The sequence below is a fragment of the Crinia signifera genome, chromosome 1, assembly GCF_055691185.1.
Source record: "Crinia signifera chromosome 1, ASM5569118v1, whole genome shotgun sequence".
NCBI lineage: Eukaryota > Metazoa > Chordata > Amphibia > Anura > Myobatrachidae > Crinia > Crinia signifera.
In genome coordinates, this window is record NC_139217.1 from 179,373,193 (window position 1) to 179,394,734 (window position 21,542).

Below are 21,542 nucleotides of genomic sequence, written 5' to 3' on the forward strand. Positions count from 1 at the left end.
GACAGGCCCCCCACGAACTTACACCCCACCCTCTTCTTCTTCGACGCCCACCCACAAACTTACACCCCACCCTCTTCTTCTTAGACGCCCACCCACGAACTTACACCCCACCCTTTTCTTCTTTGACAGGCCCCCCAAGAACTTACACCCCACCCTCTTCTTCTTCGACGCCCACCCAAGAACTTACACCCCACCCTCTTCTTCTTTGACAGGCCCCCCATGAACTTACACCCCACCCTCTTTTTCTTTGACGCCCACCCAAGAACTTACACCCCACCCTCTTCTTCTTCGATGCCCACCCAAGAACTTACACCCAACCCTCTTCTTCTTCTTCGACGCCCACCCACGAACTGACACCCCACCCTCTTCTTCTTCTTCGACGCCCACCCAAGAACTTACACCCCACCCTCTTCTTCTTCTTCGATGCCCACCCAAGAACTTACACCCCACTCTCTTCTTCTTCGACGCCCACCCACGAAATTACACCCCACCCTCTTCTTCTTCGACACCCACCCACGAACTTACACCCCACCCTCTTCTTCTTCGACGCCCACCCAAGAACTTACACCCCACCCTCTTCTTCTTCGACGCCCACCCAAGAACTTACACCCCACCCTCTTCTACTTTGACGCCCACCCACGAGCTTACACCCCGCCCTCTTCTTCTTTGACGCCCACCCAAGAACTTACACCCCACCCTCTTTTTCTTCTTCGACGCCCACTTAAGAACTTACACCCCAACTTCTTCTTCTTTGACGCCCACCCACAAACTTACACCCCACCCTCTTCTTCTTCGACGCCCACCCACGAACTTACACCCCACCCTCTTCTTCTTCGACGCCCACCCACAAACTTACACCCCACCGTCTTCTTCTTCGACGCCCACCCACGAACTTACACCCCACCCTTTTCTTCTTTGACAGGCCCCCCACGAACTTACACCCCACCCTCTTCTTCTTCGACGCCCACCCAAGAACTTACACCCCACCCTCTTCTTCTTTGACAGGCCCCCCATGAACTTACACCCCACCCTCTTTTTCTTTGACGCCCACCCAAGAACTTACACCCCACCCTCTTCTTCTTTGGCAGGCCCCCCACGAACCTACACCCCACCCTCTTCTTCTTCGACGCCCACCCAAGAACTTACACCCACCCTCTTCTTCTTCGACGCCCACCCACGAACTTACACCCCGCCCTCTTCTTCTTCGACGTACACCCAAGTACTTACACCCCAACCTCTTCTTCGACGCCCACCCACGAACTTACACCCCACCCTCTTCTTCTTCGACGCCCACCCAAGAACTTACACCCCACCCTCTTCTTCTTCGACGCCCACCCAAGAACTTACACCCCACCCTCTTCTTCAACGCCCACCCAAGAACTTACACCCCACCCTCTTCTTCGATGCCCACCCACGAACTTACACCCCACCCTCTTCTTCTTCGATGCCCACCCAAGAACTTACACCCCACCCTCTTCTTCTTCGACGCCCACCCAAGAACTTACACCCCACCCTCTTCTTCTTTGACAGGCCCCCCACGAACTTACACCCCACTCTCTTCTTCTTCAACGCCCACCCAAGAACTTACAACCCACCCTCTTCTTCTTCGACGCCCACCCAAGAACTTACACCCCACCCTCTTCTTCTTTGACAGGCCCCCCACGAACTTACACCCCACCCTCTTCTTCTTCGACGCCCACCCACAAACTTACACCCCACCCTCTTCTTCTTCGACGCCCACCCACAAACTTACACCCCACCCTCTTCTTCTTAGACGCCCACCCACGAACTTACACCCCACCCTTTTCTTCTTTGACAGGCCCCCCAAGAACTTACACCCCACCCTCTTCTTCTTCGACGCCCACCCAAGAACTTACACCCCACCCTCTTCTTCTTTGACAGGCCCCCCATGAACTTACACCCCACCCTCTTTTTCTTTGACGCCCACCCAAGAACTTACACCCCACCCTCTTCTTCTTCGATGCCCACCCAAGAACTTACACCCAACCCTCTTCTTCTTCTTCGACGCCCACCCACGAACTGACACCCCACCCTCTTCTTCTTCTTCGACGCCCACCCAAGAACTTACACCCCACCCTCTTCTTCTTCTTCGATGCCCACCCAAGAACTTACACCCCACTCTCTTCTTCTTCGACGCCCACCCACGAAATTACACCCCACCCTCTTCTTCTTCGACACCCACCCACGAACTTACACCCCACCCTCTTCTTCTTCGACGCCCACCCAAGAACTTACACCCCACCCTCTTCTTCTTCGACGCCCACCCAAGAACTTACACCCCACCCTCTTCTACTTTGACGCCCACCCACGAGCTTACACCCCGCCCTCTTCTTCTTTGACGCCCACCCAAGAACTTACACCCCACCCTCTTTTTCTTCTTCGACGCCCACTTAAGAACTTACACCCCAACTTCTTCTTCTTTGACGCCCACCCACAAACTTACACCCCACCCTCTTCTTCTTCGACGCCCACCCACGAACTTACACCCCACCCTCTTCTTCTTCGACGCCCACCCACAAACTTACACCCCACCGTCTTCTTCTTCGACGCCCACCCACGAACTTACACCCCACCCTTTTCTTCTTTGACAGGCCCCCCCACGAACTTACACCCCACCCTCTTCTTCTTCGACGCCCACCCAAGAACTTACACCCCACCCTCTTCTTCTTTGACAGGCCCCCCATGAACTTACACCCCACCCTCTTTTTCTTTGACGCCCACCCAAGAACTTACACCCCACCCTCTTCTTCTTTGGCAGGCCCCCCACGAACCTACACCCCACCCTCTTCTTCTTCGACGCCCACCCAAGAACTTACACCCACCCTCTTCTTCTTCGACGCCCACCCACGAACTTACACCCCGCCCTCTTCTTCTTCGACGTACACCCAAGTACTTACACCCCAACCTCTTCTTCGACGCCCACCCACGAACTTACACCCCACCCTCTTCTTCTTCGACGCCCACCCAAGAACTTACACCCCACCCTCTTCTTCTTCGACGCCCACCCAAGAACTTACACCCACCCTCTTCTTCAACGCCCACCCAAGAACTTACACCCCACCCTCTTCTTCGATGCCCACCCACGAACTTACACCCCACCCTCTTCTTCTTCGATGCCCACCCAAGAACTTACACCCCACCCTCTTCTTCTTCGACGCCCACCCAAGAACTTACAACCCACCCTCTTCTTCTTCGACGTCCACCCACGAACTTACACCCCACCCTCTTCTTCTTTGACAGGCCCCCCACAAACTTACACCCCACCCTCCTCTACTTCGACGCCCACCCACGAACTTACACCCCACCCTCTTCTTCTTCTTCGACGCCCACCCATGAACTTACACCCCACCCTCTTCTTCTTCGACGCCCACACACGAACTTACACCCACCCTCTTCTTCTTCGACGCCCACCCAAGAACTTACACCCACCCTCTTCTTCTTTGACAGGCCCACCCACGAACTTAGACCCCACCCTCTTCTTCTTTGACACCCACCCACGAACTTACACCCCAACCTCTTCTTTTTTGACAGGCCACCCACGAACTTACACCCCAACCTCTTCTTTTTTGACAGGCCACCCACGAACTTACACCCCACCCTCTTCTTCTTCGACACCCACCCAAGAACTTACACCCCACCCTCTTCATCTTCGACGCCCACCCAAGAACTTACACCCCACCCTCTTCTTCTTCGACGCCCCACCCACGAACTTACACCCCACTCTCTTCTTCTTCGACGCCCACCCAAGAACTTACACCCCACCCTCTTCTTCTTCGATGCCCACCCAAGAACTTACACCCAACCCTCTTCTTCTTCTTCGACGCCCACCCACGAACTGACACCCCACCCTCTTCTTCTTCTTCGACGCCAACCCAAGAACTTACACCCCACCCTCTTCTTCTTCTTCGATGCCCACCCAAGAACTTACACCCCACTCTCTTCTTCTTCGACGCCCACCCACGAAATTACACCCCACCCTCTTCTTCTTCGACGCCCACCCACGAACTTACACCCCACCCTCTTCTTCTTCGACGCCCACCCAAGAACTTACACCCCACCCTCTTCTTCTTCGACGCCCACCCAAGAACTTACACCCCACCCTCTTCTACTTTGACGCCCACCCACGAGCTTACACCCCGCCCTCTTCTTCTTTGACGCCCACCCAAGAACTTACACCCCACCCTCTTTTTCTTCTTCGACACCCACCCAAGAACTTACACCCCAACCTCTTCTTCTTTGACAGGCCCCCCACAAACTTACACCCCACCCTCTTCTTCTTCGACGCCCACCCAAGAACTTACACCCCACCCTCTTCTTCTTCGACGCCCACCCACGAACTTACACCCCACCCTCTTCTTCTTTGACAGGCCCCCCACAAACTTACACCCCACCCTCTTCTTCTTCGACGCCCACCCAAGAACTTACACCCCACCCTCTTCTTCTTCGACGCCCACCCACGAACTTACACCCCGCCCTCTTCTTCTTCGACGCCCACCCAAGAACTTACACCCCACCCTCTTCTTCTTCGATGCCCACCCAAGAACTTACACCCCACCCTCTTCTTCTTCGACGCCCACCCACCGAACTTACACCCCACCCTCTTCTTCGACGCCCACCCAAGAACTTTCACCCCACCCTCTTCTTCTTCGACGCCCACTGAAGAACTTACACCCCACCCTCTTCTTCTTCGACGCCCACCCATGAAATTACACCCCACACTCTTCTTCTTCGACTCCCACCCACGAACTTAAACCTACCCTCTTCTTCTTTGACAGGTCCCCCCACGAACTTACATCTCGCCTTCTTCTTCTTCAACGCCCACCCATGGACTTAAACCTACCCTCTTCTTCTTTGACAGGTCCCCCCCATGAACTTACACCCCACCCTCCTCTTCTTTGACACCCACAAACTTACACCCCACCCTCTTCTTTGACGCCCACCCAAGAACTTACACCCCACCCTCTTCTTCTTCTTCGACGCCCACCCAAGAACTTACACCCCACCCTCTTCTTCTTTGACAGGCCCCCCATGAACTTACACCCCACCCTCTTCTTCGACGCCCACCCACGAACTTACACCCAACCCTCTTCTTCTTTGACAGGCCCCCCACGAACTTACACCCCCACCCTCTTCATCTTCTTCGACGCCCACCCAAGAACTTACAACCCACCCATTTCTTCTTCGACGCCCACCCAAGAACTTACACCCCACCCTCTTCTTCTTTGACAGGCCCCCCACGAACTTACACCCCACCCTCTTCTTCTTCGACGCCCACCCATGAACTTACACCCCACCCTCTTCTTCTTCGACGCCCACCCACGATCTTACATCCCACCCTCTTCTTCTTTGACAGGCCCCCCACGAATTTACACCCCACCCTCTTCTTCTTCGACGCCCACCCAAGAACTTACACCCCACCCTCTTCTTCTTCGACGCCCACCCACGAACTTACACCCCGCCCTCTTCTTCTTCGACGCCCACCCAAGAACTTACACCCCACCCTCTTCTTCTTCGAAGCCCACCCAAGAACTTACACCCCACCCTCTTCTTCTTCGACGCCCACCCACGAACTTACACCCCACCCTCTTCTTCTTCGACGCCCACCCAAGAACTTACACCCCACCCTCTTATTCTTCGACGCCCACCCAAGAACATACACCCCACCCTCTTCTTCTTCGACGCCCACCCAAGAACTTACACCCCACCCTCTTCTTCGACGCCCACCCACGTACTTACACCCCACCCTCTTCTTCTTCGACGCCCACCCAAGAACTTACACCCCACCCTCTTCTTCTTTGACGCCCACCCAAAAACTTACACCCCACCCTCTTCTTCTTTGACAGGCCCCCCATGAACTTACAACCCACCCTCTTCTTCGACGCCCACCCAAGAACTTACACCCCACCCCTCTTCTTCTTTGACAGGCCCCCCACGAACTTACACCCCACCCTCTTCTTCGATGCCCACCCACGAACTTACACCCCACCCTCTTCTTCTTCGACGCCCACCCACAAACTTACACCCCACCCTCTTCTTCTTCGACGCCCACCCACGAACTTACACCCCACCCTTTTCTTCTTTGACAGGCCCCCCATGAACTTACACCCCACCCTCTTCTTCGATGCCCACCCAAGAACTTACACCCCACCCTCTTCTTCTTTGACAGGCCCCCCATGAACTTACACCCCACCCTCTTTTTCTTTGACGCCCACCCAAGAACTTACACCCCACCCTCTTCTTCTTTGACAGGCCCCCCATGAACCTACACCCCACCCTCTTCTTCTTTGACGCCCACCCACGAACTTACACATCACCCTCTTCTTCTTTGACAGGCCCCCCACGAACTTACACCCCACTCTCTTCTTCTTCGACGCCCACCCAAGAACTTACACCCCACCCTCTTCTTCTTCGACGCCCACCCAAGAACTTACACCCCACCCTCTTCTTCTTTGACAGGCCCCCCACGAACTTACACCCCACCCTCTTCTTCTTCGACGCCCACCCACTAACTTACACCCCACCCTCTTCCTCTTCTTCGACGCCCACCCAAGAACTTACAACCCACCCATTTCTTCTTCGACGCCCACCCAAGAAATTACACCCCACCCTCTTCTTCTTTGACAGGCCCCCCATGAACTTACACCCCACCCTCTTCTTCTTCGACGCCCACCCAAGAACTTACACCCCAACCTCTTCTTCTTCGACGCCCACCCACGAACTTACACCCCACCCTCTTCTTCTTTGACGCCCACCCAAGAACTAACACCCCACCCTCTTCTTCTTCGACGCCCACCCAAGAACTTACACCCCACCCTCTTCTTCGACGCCCACCCAAGAACTTACACCCCACCCTCTTCTTCTTTGACGCCCACCCACGAACTTACACCCCACCCTCTTCTTCTTCGATGCCCACCCAAGAACTTACACCCCACCCTCTTCTTCTTCGACGCCCACCCAAGAACTTACAACCCACCCTCTTCTTCTTCGACGTCCACCCACGAACTTACACCCCACCCTCTTCTTCTTTGACAGGCCCCCCACAAACTTACACCCTACCCTCCTCTACTTCGACGCTCACCCACGAACTTACACCCCACCCTCTTCTTCTTCGACGCCCACCCATGAACTTACACCCCACCCTCTTCTTCTTCGATGCCCACACACGAACTTACACCCCACCCTCTTCTTCTTCGACGCCCACCCACGAACTTACACCCACCCTCTTCTTCTTTGACAGGCCCACCCACGAACTTAGACCCCACCCTCTTCTTCTTTGACGCCCACCCACGAACTTACACCCCAACCTCTTCTTTTTTGACAGGCCACCCACGAACTTACACCCCACCCTCTTTTTCTTCGACACCCACCCAAGAACTTACACCCCACCCTCTTCATCTTCGACGCCCACCCAAGAACTTACACCCCACCCTCTTCTTCTTCGACGCCCACCCACGAACTTACACCCCACCCTCTTCTTCTTCGACGCCCACCCAAGAACTTACACCCCACCCTCTTCTTCATCGACGCCCACCCAAGAACTTACACCCCACCCTCTTCTTCTTCGACGCCCACCCACGAACTTACACCCCACCCACTTCTTCTTCGACGCCCACCCAAGAACTTACACCCCACCCTCCTCTTCTTCGATGCCCACCCAAGAACTTACACCCAACCCTCTTCTTCTTCTTCGACGCCCACCCACGAACTTACACCCCACCCTCTTCTTATTCTTCGACGCCCACCCAAGAACTTACACCCCACCCTCTTCTTCTTCTTCGACGCCCACCCAAGAACTTACACCCCACCCTCTTCTTCTTTGACAGTCCCCCCACGAACTTACACCCCACTCTCTTCTTCTTCGATGCCCACCCATGAAATTACACCCCACCCTCTTCTTCTTCGACGCCCACCCACGAACTTACACCCCACCCTCTTCTTCTTCGACGCCCACCCAAGAACTTACACCCCACCCTCTTCTTCTTCGACGCCTACCCAAGAACTTACACCCCACCCTCTTCTACTTTGACGCCCACCCACGAGCTTACACCCCGCCCTCTTCTTCTTTGACGCCCACCCAAGAACTTACACCCCACCCTCTTTTTCTTCTTCGACGCCCACCCAAGAACTTACACCCCAACCTCTTCTTCTTTGACGCCCACCCACAAACTTACACCCCACCCTCTTCTTCTTCGACGCCCACCCACGAACTTACACCCCACCCTCTTCTTCTTTGACAGGCCCCCCACGAACTTACACCCCACCCTCTTCTTCTTCGACGCCCACCCAAGAACTTACACCCCACCCTCTTCTTCTTCGACGCCCACCCACGAACTTACACCCCGCCCTTTTCTTCTTCGACGCCCACCCAAGAACTTACACCCCACCCTCTTCTTCTTCGATGCCCACCCAAGAACTTACACCCCACCCTCTTCTTCTTCGACGCCCACCCACGAACTTACACCCCACCCTCTTCTTCTTCGACGCCCACCCAAGAACTTACACCCCACCCTCTTCTTCTTCGACGCCCACCGAAGAACTTACACCCCACCCTCTTCTTCTTTGACAGGCCCCCCACAAACTTACACCCTACCCTCCTCTACTTCGACGCTCACCCACGAACTTACACCCCACCCTCTTCTTCTTCGACGCCCACCCATGAACTTACACCCCACCCTCTTCTTCTTCGATGCCCACACACGAACTTACACCCCACCCTCTTCTTCTTCGACGCCCACCCACGAACTTACACCCACCCTCTTCTTCTTTGACAGGCCCACCCACGAACTTAGACCCCACCCTCTTCTTCTTTGACGCCCACCCACGAACTTACTCCCCAACCTCTTCTTTTTTGACAGGCCACCCACGAACTTACACCCCACCCTCTTCTTCTTCGACACCCACCCAAGAACTTACACCCCACCCTCTTCATCTTCGACGCCCACCCAAGAACTTACACCCCACCCTCTTCTTCTTCGACGCCCACCCACGAACTTACACCCCACCCTCTTCTTCTTCGACGCCCACCCAAGAACTTACACCCCACCCTCTTCTTCATCGACGCCCACCCAAGAACTTACACCCCACCCTCTTCTTCTTCGACGCCCACCCACGAACTTACACCCCACCCACTTCTTCTTCGACGCCCACCCAAGAACTTACACCCCACCCTCCTCTTCTTCGATGCCCACCCAAGAACTTACACCCAACCCTCTTCTTCTTCTTCGACGCCCACCCACGAACTTACACCCCACCCTCTTCTTATTCTTCGACGCCCACCCAAGAACTTACACCCCACCCTCTTCTTCTTCGACGCCCACCCAAGAACTTACACCCCACCCTCTTCTTCTTTGACAGTCCCCCCACGAACTTACACCCCACTCTCTTCTTCTTCGATGCCCACCCATGAAATTACACCCCACCCTCTTCTTCTTCGACGCCCACCCACGAACTTACACCCCACCCTCTTCTTCTTCGACGCCCACCCAAGAACTTACACCCCACCCTCTTCTTCTTCGACGCCTACCCAAGAACATACACCCCACCCTCTTCTACTTTGACGCCCACCCACGAGCTTACACCCCGCCCTCTTCTTCTTTGACGCCCACCCAAGAACTTACACCCCACCCTCTTTTTCTTCTTCGACGCCCACCCAAGAACTTACACCCCAACCTCTTCTTCTTTGACGCCCACCCACAAACTTACACCCCACCCTCTTCTTCTTCGACGCCCACCCACGAACTTACACCCCACCCTCTTCTTCTTTGACAGGCCCCCCACGAACTTACACCCCACCCTCTTCTTCTTCGACGCCCACCCAAGAACTTACACCCCACCCTCTTCTTCTTCGACGCCCACCCACGAACTTACACCCCGCCCTTTTCTTCTTCGACGCCCACCCAAGAACTTACACCCCACCCTCTTCTTCTTCGATGCCCACCCAAGAACTTACACCCCACCCTCTTCTTCTTCGACGCCCACCCACGAACTTACACCCCACCCTCTTCTTCTTCGACGCCCACCCAAGAACTTACACCCCACCCTCTTCTTCTTCGACGCCCACCGAAGAACTTACACCCCACCCTCTTCTTCTTCGACGCCCACCCATGAAATTACACCCCACACTCTTCTTCTTCGACTCCCACCCACGAACTTAAACCTACCCTCTTCTTCTTTGACAGGTCCCCCCACAAACTTACATCTCGCCTTCTTCAACGCCCACCCATGGACTTAAACCTACCCTCTTCTTCTTTGACAGGTCCCCCCATGAACTTACACCCCACCCTCCTCTTCTTTGACACCCACAAACTTACACCCCACCCTCCTCTTCTTTGACGCCCACCCAAGAACTTACACCCCACCCTCTTCTTCTTCGACGCCCACCCAAGAACTTACACCCCACCCTCTTCTTCTTTGACAGGCCCCCCATGAACTTACACCCCACCCTCTTCTTCGACGCCCACCCACGAACTTACACCCAACCCTCTTCTTCTTTGACAGGCCCCCCACGAACTTACACCCCACCCTCTTCTTCTTCGACGCCCACCCATGAACTTACACCCCACCCTCTTCTTCTTCGACGCCCACCCACGATCTTACACCCCACCCTCTTCTTCTTTGACAGGCCCCCCACGAATTTACACCCCACCCTCTTCTTCTTCGACGCCCACCCAAGAACTTACACCCCACCCTCTTCTTCTTCGACGCCCACCCAAGAACTTACACCCCCACCCTCCTCTTCTTCGATGCCCACCCAAGAACTTACACCCAACCCTCTTCTTCTTCTTCGACGCCCACCCACGAACTTACACCCCACCCTCTTCTTCTTCTTCGACGCCCACCCAAGAACTTACACCCCACCCTCTTCTTCTTCTTCGACGCCCACCCAAGAACTTACACCCCAACCTCTTCTTCTTTGATGCCCACCCACAAACTTACACCCCACCCTCTTCTTCTTCGACGCCCACCCACGAACTTACACCCCACCCTCTTCTTCTTTGACAGGCCCCCCACGAACTTACACCCCACCCTCTTCTTCTTCGACGCCCACCCAAGAACTTACACCCCACCCTCTTCTTCTTCGACGCCCACCCACGAACTTACACCCCGCCCTTTTCTTCTTCGACGCCCACCCAAGAACTTACACCCCACCCTCTTCTTCTTCGATGCCCACCCAAGAACTTACACCCCACCCTCTTCTTCTTCGACGCCCACCCACGAACTTACACCCCACCCTCTTCTTCTTCGACGCCCACCCAAGAACTTACACCCCATCCTCTTCTTCTTCGACGCCCACCGAAGAACTTACACCCCACCCTCTTCTTCTTCGACGCCCACCCATGAAATTACACCCCACACTCTTCTTCTTCGACTCCCACCCACGAACTTAAACCTACCCTCTTCTTCTTTGACAGGTCCCCCCACAAACTTACATCTCGCCTTCTTCAACGCCCACCCATGGACTTAAACCTACCCTCTTCTTCTTTGACAGGTCCCCCCATGAACTTACACCCCACCCTCCTCTTCTTTGACACCCACAAACTTACACCCCACCCTCCTCTTCTTTGACGCCCACCCAAGAACTTACACCCCACCCTCTTCTTCTTCGACGCCCACCCAAGAACTTACACCCCACCCTCTTCTTCTTTGACAGGCCCCCCATGAACTTACACCCCACCCTCTTCTTCGACGCCCACCCACGAACTTACACCCAACCCTCTTCTTCTTTGACAGGCCCCCCACGAACTTACACCCCACCCTCTTCTTCTTCGACGCCCACCCATGAACTTACACCCCACCCTCTTCTTCTTCGACGCCCACCCACGATCTTACACCCCACCCTCTTCTTCTTTGACAGGCCCCCCACGAGTTTACACCCCACCCTCTTCTTCTTCGACGCCCACCCAAGAACTTACACCCCACCCTCTTCTTCTTCGACGCCCACCCAAGAACTTACACCCCACCCTCCTCTTCTTCGATGCCCACCCAAGAACTTACACCCAACCCTCTTCTTCTTCTTCGACGCCCACCCACGAACTTACACCCCACCCTCTTCTTCTTCTTCGACGCCCACCCAAGAACTTACACCCCACCCTCTTCTTCTTCTTAGACGCCCACCCAAGAACTTACACCCCACCCTCTTCTTCTTTGACAGTCCCCCCACGAACTTACACCCCACTCTCTTCTTCTTCGACGCCCACCCATGAAATTACACCCCACCCTCTTCTTCTTCGACGCCCACCCACGAACTTACACCCCACCCTCTTCTTCTTCGACGCCCACCCAAGAACTTACACCCCACCCTCTTCTTCTTCGACGCCTACCCAAGAACTTACACCCCACCCTCTTCTACTTTGACGCCCACCCACGAGCTTACACCCCGCCCTCTTCTTCTTCGACGCCCACCCAAGAACTTACACCCCACCCTCTTTTTCTTCTTCGACGCCCACCCAAGAACTTACACCCCAACCTCTTCTTCTTTGACGCCCACCCACAAACTTACACCCCACCCTCTTCTTCTTCGACGCCCACCCACGAACTTACACCCCACCCTCTTCTTCTTTGACAGGCCCCCCACGAACTTACACCCCACCCTCTTCTTCTTCGACGCCCACCCAAGAACTTACACCCCACCCTCTTCTTCTTCGACGCCCACCCACGAACTTACACCCCGCCCTTTTCTTCTTCGACGCCCACCCAAGAACTTACACCCCACCCTCTTCTTCTTCGATGCCCACCCAAGAACTTACACCCCACCCTCTTCTTCTTCGACGCCCACCCACGAACTTACACCCCACCCTCTTCTTCTTCGACGCCCACCCAAGAACTTACACCCCACCCTCTTCTTCTTCGACGCCCACCGAAGAACTTACACCCCACCCTCTTCTTCTTCGACGCCCACCCATGAAATTACACCCCACACTCTTCTTCTTCGACTCCCACCCACGAACTTAAACCTACCCTCTTCTTCTTTGACAGGTCCCCCCACAAACTTACATCTCGCCTTCTTCAACGCCCACCCATGGACATAAACCTACCCTCTTCTTCTTTGACAGGTCCCCCCATGAACTTACACCCCACCCTCCTCTTCTTTGACACCCACAAACTTACACCCCACCCTCCTCTTCTTTGACGCCCACCCAAGAACTTACACCCCACCCTCTTCTTCTTCGACGCCCACCCAAGAACTTACACCCCACCCTCTTCTTCTTTGACAGGCCCCCCATGAACTTACACCCCACCCTCTTCTTCGACGCCCACCCATGAACTTACACCCCACCCTCTTCTTCTTCGACGCCCACCCAAGAACTTACACCCCACCCTCTTCTTCTTCGATGCCCACACAAGAACTTACACCCCACCCTCTTCTTCTTCGACGCCCACCCACGAACTTACACCCCACCCTCTTCTTCTTCGACGCCCACCCAAGAACTTACACCCCACCCTCTTCTTCTTCGACGCCCACCCAAGAACTTACACCCCACCCTCTTCTTCGACGCCCACCCAAGAACTTACACCCCACCCTCTTCTTCTTCGATGCCCACCCACGAACTTACACCCCACCCTCTTCTTCTTCTTCGACGCCCACCCAAAAACTTACACCCCACCCTCTTCTTCTTCTTTGACGCCCAAACAAGAACTTACACCCCACCCTCTTCTTCTTTGACAGGCCCCCCATGAACTTACACCCCACCCTCTTCTTCGACGCCCATCCACGAACTTACACCCCACCCTCTTCTTCTTTGACAGGCCCCCCACGAACTTACACCCCACTCTCTTCTTCTTCAACGCCCACCCAAGAACTTACAACCCACCCTCTTCTTCTTCGACGCCCACCCAAGAACTTACACCCCACCCTCTTCTTCTTTGACAGGCCCCCCACGAACTTACACCCCACCCTCTTCTTCTTCGACGCCCACCCACAAACTTACACCCCACCCTCTTCTTCTTCGACGCCCACCCACAAACTTACACCCCACCCTCTTCTTCTTAGACGCCCACCCACGAACTTACACCCCACCCTTTTCTTCTTTGACAGGCCCCCCAAGAACTTACACCCCACCCTCTTCTTCTTCGACGCCCACCCAAGAACTTACACCCCACCCTCTTCTTCTTTGACAGGCCCCCCATGAACTTACACCCCACCCTCTTTTTCTTTGACGCCCACCCAAGAACTTACACCCCACCCTCTTCTTCTTCGATGCCCACCCAAGAACTTACACCCAACCCTCTTCTTCTTCTTCGACGCCCACCCACGAACTGACACCCCACCCTCTTCTTCTTCTTCGACGCCCACCCAAGAACTTACACCCCACCCTCTTCTTCTTCTTCGATGCCCACCCAAGAACTTACACCCCACTCTCTTCTTCTTCGACGCCCACCCACGAAATTACACCCCACCCTCTTCTTCTTCGACACCCACCCACGAACTTACACCCCACCCTCTTCTTCTTCGACGCCCACCCAAGAACTTACACCCCACCCTCTTCTTCTTCGACGCCCACCCAAGAACTTACACCCCACCCTCTTCTACTTTGACGCCCACCCACGAGCTTACACCCCGCCCTCTTCTTCTTTGACGCCCACCCAAGAACTTACACCCCACCCTCTTTTTCTTCTTCGACGCCCACTTAAGAACTTACACCCCAACTTCTTCTTCTTTGACGCCCACCCACAAACTTACACCCCACCCTCTTCTTCTTCGACGCCCACCCACGAACTTACACCCCACCCTCTTCTTCTTCGACGCCCACCCACAAACTTACACCCCACCGTCTTCTTCTTCGACGCCCACCCACGAACTTACACCCCACCCTTTTCTTCTTTGACAGGCCCCCCACGAACTTACACCCCACCCTCTTCTTCTTCGACGCCCACCCAAGAACTTACACCCCACCCTCTTCTTCTTTGACAGGCCCCCCATGAACTTACACCCCACCCTCTTTTTCTTTGACGCCCACCCAAGAACTTACACCCCACCCTCTTCTTCTTTGGCAGGCCCCCCACGAACCTACACCCCACCCTCTTCTTCTTCGACGCCCACCCAAAAACTTACACCCACCCTCTTCTTCTTCGACGCCCACCCACGAACTTACACCCCGCCCTCTTCTTCTTCGACGTACACCCAAGTACTTACACCCCAACCTCTTCTTCGACGCCCACCCACGAACTTACACCCCACCCTCTTCTTCTTCGACGCCCACCCAAGAACTTACACCCCACCCTCTTCTTCTTCGACGCCCACCCAAGAACTTACACCCCACCCTCTTCTTCAACGCCCACCCAAGAACTTACACCCCACCCTCTTCTTCGATGCCCACCCACGAACTTACACCCCACCCTCTTCTTCTTCGATGCCCACCCAAGAACTTACACCCCACCCTCTTCTTCTTCGACGCCCACCCAAGAACTTACAACCCACCCTCTTCTTCTTCGACGTCCACCCACGAACTTACACCCCACCCTCTTCTTCTTTGACAGGCCCCCCACAAACTTACACCCCACCCTCCTCTACTTCGACGCCCACCCACGAACTTACACCCCACCCTCTTCTTCTTCTTCGACGCCCACCCATGAACTTACACCCCACCCTCTTCTTCTTCGACGCCCACACACGAACTTACACCCACCCTCTTCTTCTTCGACGCCCACCCAAGAACTTACACCCACCCTCTTCTTCTTTGACAGGCCCACCCACGAACTTAGACCCCACCCTCTTCTTCTTTGACACCCACCCACGAACTTACACCCCAACCTCTTCTTTTTTGACAGGCCACCCACGAACTTACACCCCAACCTCTTCTTTTTTGACAGGCCACCCACGAACTTACACCCCACCCTCTTCTTCTTCGACACCCACCCAAGAACTTACACCCCACCCTCTTCATCTTCGACGCCCACCCAAGAACTTACACCCCACCCTCTTCTTCTTCGACGCCCACCCACGAACTTACACCCCACTCTCTTCTTCTTCGACGCCCACCCAAGAACTTACACCCCACCCTCTTCTTCTTCGATGCCCACCCAAGAACTTACACCCAACCCTCTTCTTCTTCTTCGACGCCCACCCACGAACTGACACCCCACCCTCTTCTTCTTCTTCGACGCCAACCCAAGAACTTACACCCCACCCTCTTCTTCTTCTTCGATGCCCACCCAAGAACTTACACCCCACTCTCTTCTTCTTCGACGCCCACCCACGAAATTACACCCCACCCTCTTCTTCTTCGACGCCCACCCACGAACTTACACCCCACCCTCTTCTTCTTCGACGCCCACCCAAGAACTTACACCCCACCCTCTTCTTCTTCGACGCCCACCCAAGAACTTACACCCCACCCTCTTCTACTTTGACTCCCACCCACGAGCTTACACCCCGCCCTCTTCTTCTTTGACGCCCACCCAAGAACTTACACCCCACCCTCTTTTTCTTCTTCGACACCCACCCAAGAACTTACACCCCAACCTCTTCTTCTTTGACAGGCCCCCCACAAACTTACACCCCACCCTCTTCTTCTTCGACGCCCACCCAAGAACTTACACCCCACCCTCTTCTTCTTCGACGCCCACCCACGAACTTACACCCCACCCTCTTCTTCTTTGACAGGCCCCCCACAAACTTACACCCCACCCTCTTCTTCTTCGACGCCCACCCAAGAACTTACACCCCACCCTCTTCTTCTTCGACGCCCACCCACGAACTTACACCCCGCCCTCTTCTTCTTCGACGCCCACCCAAGAACTTACACCCCACCCTCTTCTTCTTCGATGCCCACCCAAGAACTTACACCCCACCCTCTTCTTCTTCGACGCCCACCCACGAACTTACACCCCACCCTCTTCTTCGACGCCCACCCAAGAACTTTCACCCCACCCTCTTCTTCTTCGACGCCCACTGAAGAACTTACACCCCACCCTCTTCTTCTTCGACGCCCACCCATGAAATTACACCCCACACTCTTCTTCTTCGACTCCCACCCACGAACTTAAACCTACCCTCTTCTTCTTTGACAGGTCCCCCCACGAACTTACATCTCGCCTTCTTCTTCTTCAACGCCCACCCATGGACTTAAACCTACCCTCTTCTTCTTTGACAGGTCCCCCCATGAACTTACACCCCACCCTCCTCTTCTTTGACACCCACAAACTTACACCCCACCCTCTTCTTTGACGCCCACCCAAGAACTTACACCCCACCCTCTTCTTCTTCTTCGACGCCCACCCAAGAACTTACACCCCACCCTCTTCTTCTTTGACAGGCCCCCCATGAACTTACACCCCACCCTCTTCTTCGACGCCCACCCACGAACTTACACCCAACCCTCTTCTTCTTTGACAGGCCCCCCACGAACTTACACCCCACCCTCTTCATCTTCTTCGACGCCCACCCAAGAACTTACAACCCACCCATTTCTTCTTCGACGCCCACCCAAGAACTTACACCCCACCCTCTTCTTCTTTGACAGGCCCCCCACGAACTTACACCCCACCCTCTTCTTCTTCGACGCCCACCCATGAACTTACACCCCACCCTCTTCTTCTTCGACGCCCACCCACGATCTTACATCCCACCCTCTTCTTCTTTGACAGGCCCCCCACGAATTTACACCCCACCCTCTTCTTCTTCGACGCCCACCCAAGAACTTACACCCCACCCTCTTCTTCTTCGACGCCCACCCACGAACTTACACCCCGCCCTCTTCTTCTTCGACGCCCACCCAAGAACTTACACCCCACCCTCTTCTTCTTCGAAGCCCACCCAAGAACTTACACCCCACCCTCTTCTTCTTCGACGCCCACCCACGAACTTACACCCCACCCTCTTCTTCTTCGACGCCCACCCAAGAACTTACACCCCACCCTCTTATTCTTCGACGCCCACCCAAGAACATACACCCCACCCTCTTCTTCTTCGACGCCCACCCAAGAACTTACACCCCACCCTCTTCTTCGACGCCCACCCACGTACTTACACCCCACCCTCTTCTTCTTCGACGCCCACCCAAGAACTTACACCCCACCCTCTTCTTCTTTGACGCCCACCCAAAAACTTACACCCCACCCTCTTCTTCTTTGACAGGCCCCCCATGAACTTACACCCCACCCTCTTCTTCGATGCCCACCCACGAACTTACACCCCACCCTCTTCTTCTTCGACGCCCACCCACAAACTTACACCCCACCCTCTTCTTCTTCGACGCCCACCCACGAACTTACACCCCACCCTTTTCTTCTTTGACAGGCCCCCCATGAACTTACACCCCACCCTCTTCTTCGATGCCCACCCAAGAACTTACACCCCACCCTCTTCTTCTTTGACAGGCCCCCCATGAACTTACACCCCACCCTCTTTTTCTTTGACGCCCACCCAAGAACTTACACCCCACCCTCTTCTTCTTTGACAGGCCCCCCACGAACCTACACCCCACCCTCTTCTTCTTCGACGCCCACCCACGAACTTACACATCACCCTCTTCTTCTTTGACAGGCCCCCCACGAACTTACACCCCACTCTCTTCTTCTTCGACGCCCACCCAAGAACTTACACCCCACCCTCTTCTTCTTCGACGCCCACCCAAGAACTTACACCCCACCCTCTTCTTCTTTGACAGGCCCCCCACGAACTTACACCCCACCCTCTTCTTCTTCGACGCCCACCCACTAACTTACACCCCACCCTCTTCTTCTTCGACGCCCACCCACAAACTTACACCCCACCCTCTTCTTCTTCGACACCCACCCACGAACTTACACCCCACCCTTTTCTTCTTTGACAGGCCCCCCACGAACTTACACCCCACCCTCTTCTTCTTCGACGCCCACCCAAGAACTTACACCCCACCCTCTTCTTCTTTGACAGGCCCCCCATGAACTTACACCCCACCCTCTTTTTCTTTGACGCCCACCCAAGAACTTACACCCCACCCTCTTCTTCTTTGACAGGCCCCCCACGAACCTACACCCCACCCTCTTCTTCTTCGACGCCCACCCAAGAACTTACACCCACCCTCTTCTTCTTCGACGCCCACCCACGAACGTACACCCCGCCCTCTTCTTCTTCGACGCCCACCCAAGAACTTACACCCCACCCTCTTCTTCTTCGACGCCCACCCAAGAACTTACACCCCAACCTCTTCTTCTTCGACGCCCACCCACGAACTTACACCCCACCCTCTTCTTCTTCGACGCCCACCCAAGAACTTACACCCCACCCTCTTCTTCTTCGACGCCCACCCAAGAACTTACACCCCACCCTCTTCTTCGACGCCCACCCAAGAACTTACACCCCACCCTCTTCTTCGATGCCCACCCACGAACTTACACCCCACCCTCTTCTTCTTCGATGCCCACCCAAGAACTTACACCCAGTACTCTTCTTCTTCGACGCCCACCCAAGAACTTACAACCCACCCTCTTCTTCTTCGACGTCCACCCACGAACTTACACACCACCCTCTTCTTCTTTGACAGGCCCCCCACAAACTTACACCCCACCCTCCTCTACTTCGACGCCCACCCACGAACTTACACCCCACCCTCTTCTTCTTCGACGCCCACCCATTGTCACGACTGGGGATTTGGGACCCGGGAGTGACCTTGGTGGCTAGCTGACAACCCAATGGAAACAGGACGGAGGCAAGTGGATACAAATGAGTAAAGTTTATTGCATTGAATGAACTGGTACAGGGGACATTTGAAAGTCTGGAAAAGTCTTTGGAAAGCTGGGAACTGATAAGTTACTTGGAGGCACGTAGTAGAGGCACGGGAGCACAGGAGCTGGAACGCACAGAGTAGGTCCACTGGAGTGCAGGTGCCGGAAGCACGGAGTAGGACCACTGGAGAGCAGGTGCTGGAAGCACGGTAGGCAGTGGTGAAGGTGGTTGCGGGTGCAGGTACTGAGGCACGCAGAGGCAGGTGGACACAGGTGCAGATGACTGGAGCGTGCGGGTGCAAGTGGTCACAGGTGCAGGTCACCTGGAACCAGGCTGCAGGTCACTCGGAAGAACAGGTGCAGGTCACTCGGAAGAACAGGTGCAGGTCACTCGGAAGCACAGGTGCAGGTCACTCGGAAGCACAGGTGCAGGTCACTCGGAAGCACAGGTGCAGGTAACTCGGAAGCACAGGTGCAGGTAACTCGGAATGCAGGAACAGATGAACACTGGTGCAGATTAACACAGGTACAGGTGAGTCGGAAGCCACAGGTGCAAGTAACTCGGAAGCACAGGTGCAGGTAACTCGGAAGCACAGGTGCAGGTAACTCGGAATGCAGGAACGGATGAACACTGGTGCAGATGAACACAGGTACAGGTGAGTCGGAAGCACAGGTGCAAGTAACTCAGAAGCACAGGTGCAGGTAACTTCGGAAGGCAGGAACAGATGAACACTGGCACAGATGAACACAGGTACAGGTGAGTCGGAAGCACAGGTGCAAGTAACTCAGAGGCACAGGTGCAGGTAACTTCGGAAGGCAGGAACAGATGAACACTGGCACAGATGAACACAGGTGCAGATAACTTGGAAGCACAGGTGCAGGTAACTGGAAGCACAGGTGCAGGCGACTTGGGAACACAGGTGCTGGGACAGGAAGCAGGTACTGGATACGGGTACAGAATAACACTGGTGCAGGTACTTGTAATGCAGGAACAGGTGAACACTGGTGCAGGGTCTTGAAGGCACACAGGTGTAGGAACGCTGGTACAGGGTCTTGAAAGCACACAGGTGTAGGAATGCTGGTGCAGGTACTTGGAGACACACAGGTGTAGGAATGCTGGTGCAGGGTCTTGGAAGCTCACAGGTGTAGAAATGCTGGTGCAGGGTCTTGGAAGCTCACAGGTGTAGGAATGCTTGGAAGCAGGATACCAATGCTGGGTAACTGGAATACCACAGAGCTTAAGCAGGAACACAAGCTGAAGCTTCCTTCCAAGTTATTGACAATAATGCAAAAGCAAAGTGTCTATGCAGGGCTGGGAGGATAACCCCTCAGAGCAGCACTGATTGGCCATCCGGGTGATTGGGAATGGCCCACACCTGGAACAATCTCTAGATGAGGCCAACAGGGAACTTGTATCTTTCAAGTGGTAACCACAGAGTTAATGGCTGAATCAGAATCACCCATGTGCTCGTTACAAGCAAATACTCAGATCTTGCTGCAGCAGGCTGAGAAACAAGACTGACAGGCAGGTAAGACAGGACAAACACACTGAGTTCTGGCAGGATTGTGACACCCATTGAACTTACACCCCACCCTCTTCTTCTTCGACGCCCACACACGAACTTACACCCCACCCTCTTCTTCTTCGACGCCCACCCACGAACTTACACCCCACCCTCTTCTTCTTCGACGCCCACCCAAGAACTTACACCCCACCCTCTTCTTCTTCGATGCCCACCCAAGAACTTACACCCAACCCTCTTCTTCTTCTTCGACGCCCACCCAAGAACTTACACCCACCCTCTTCTTCTTCTTCGACGCCCACCCAAGAACTTACACCCCACCCTCTTCTTCTTCTTCGATGCCCACCCAAA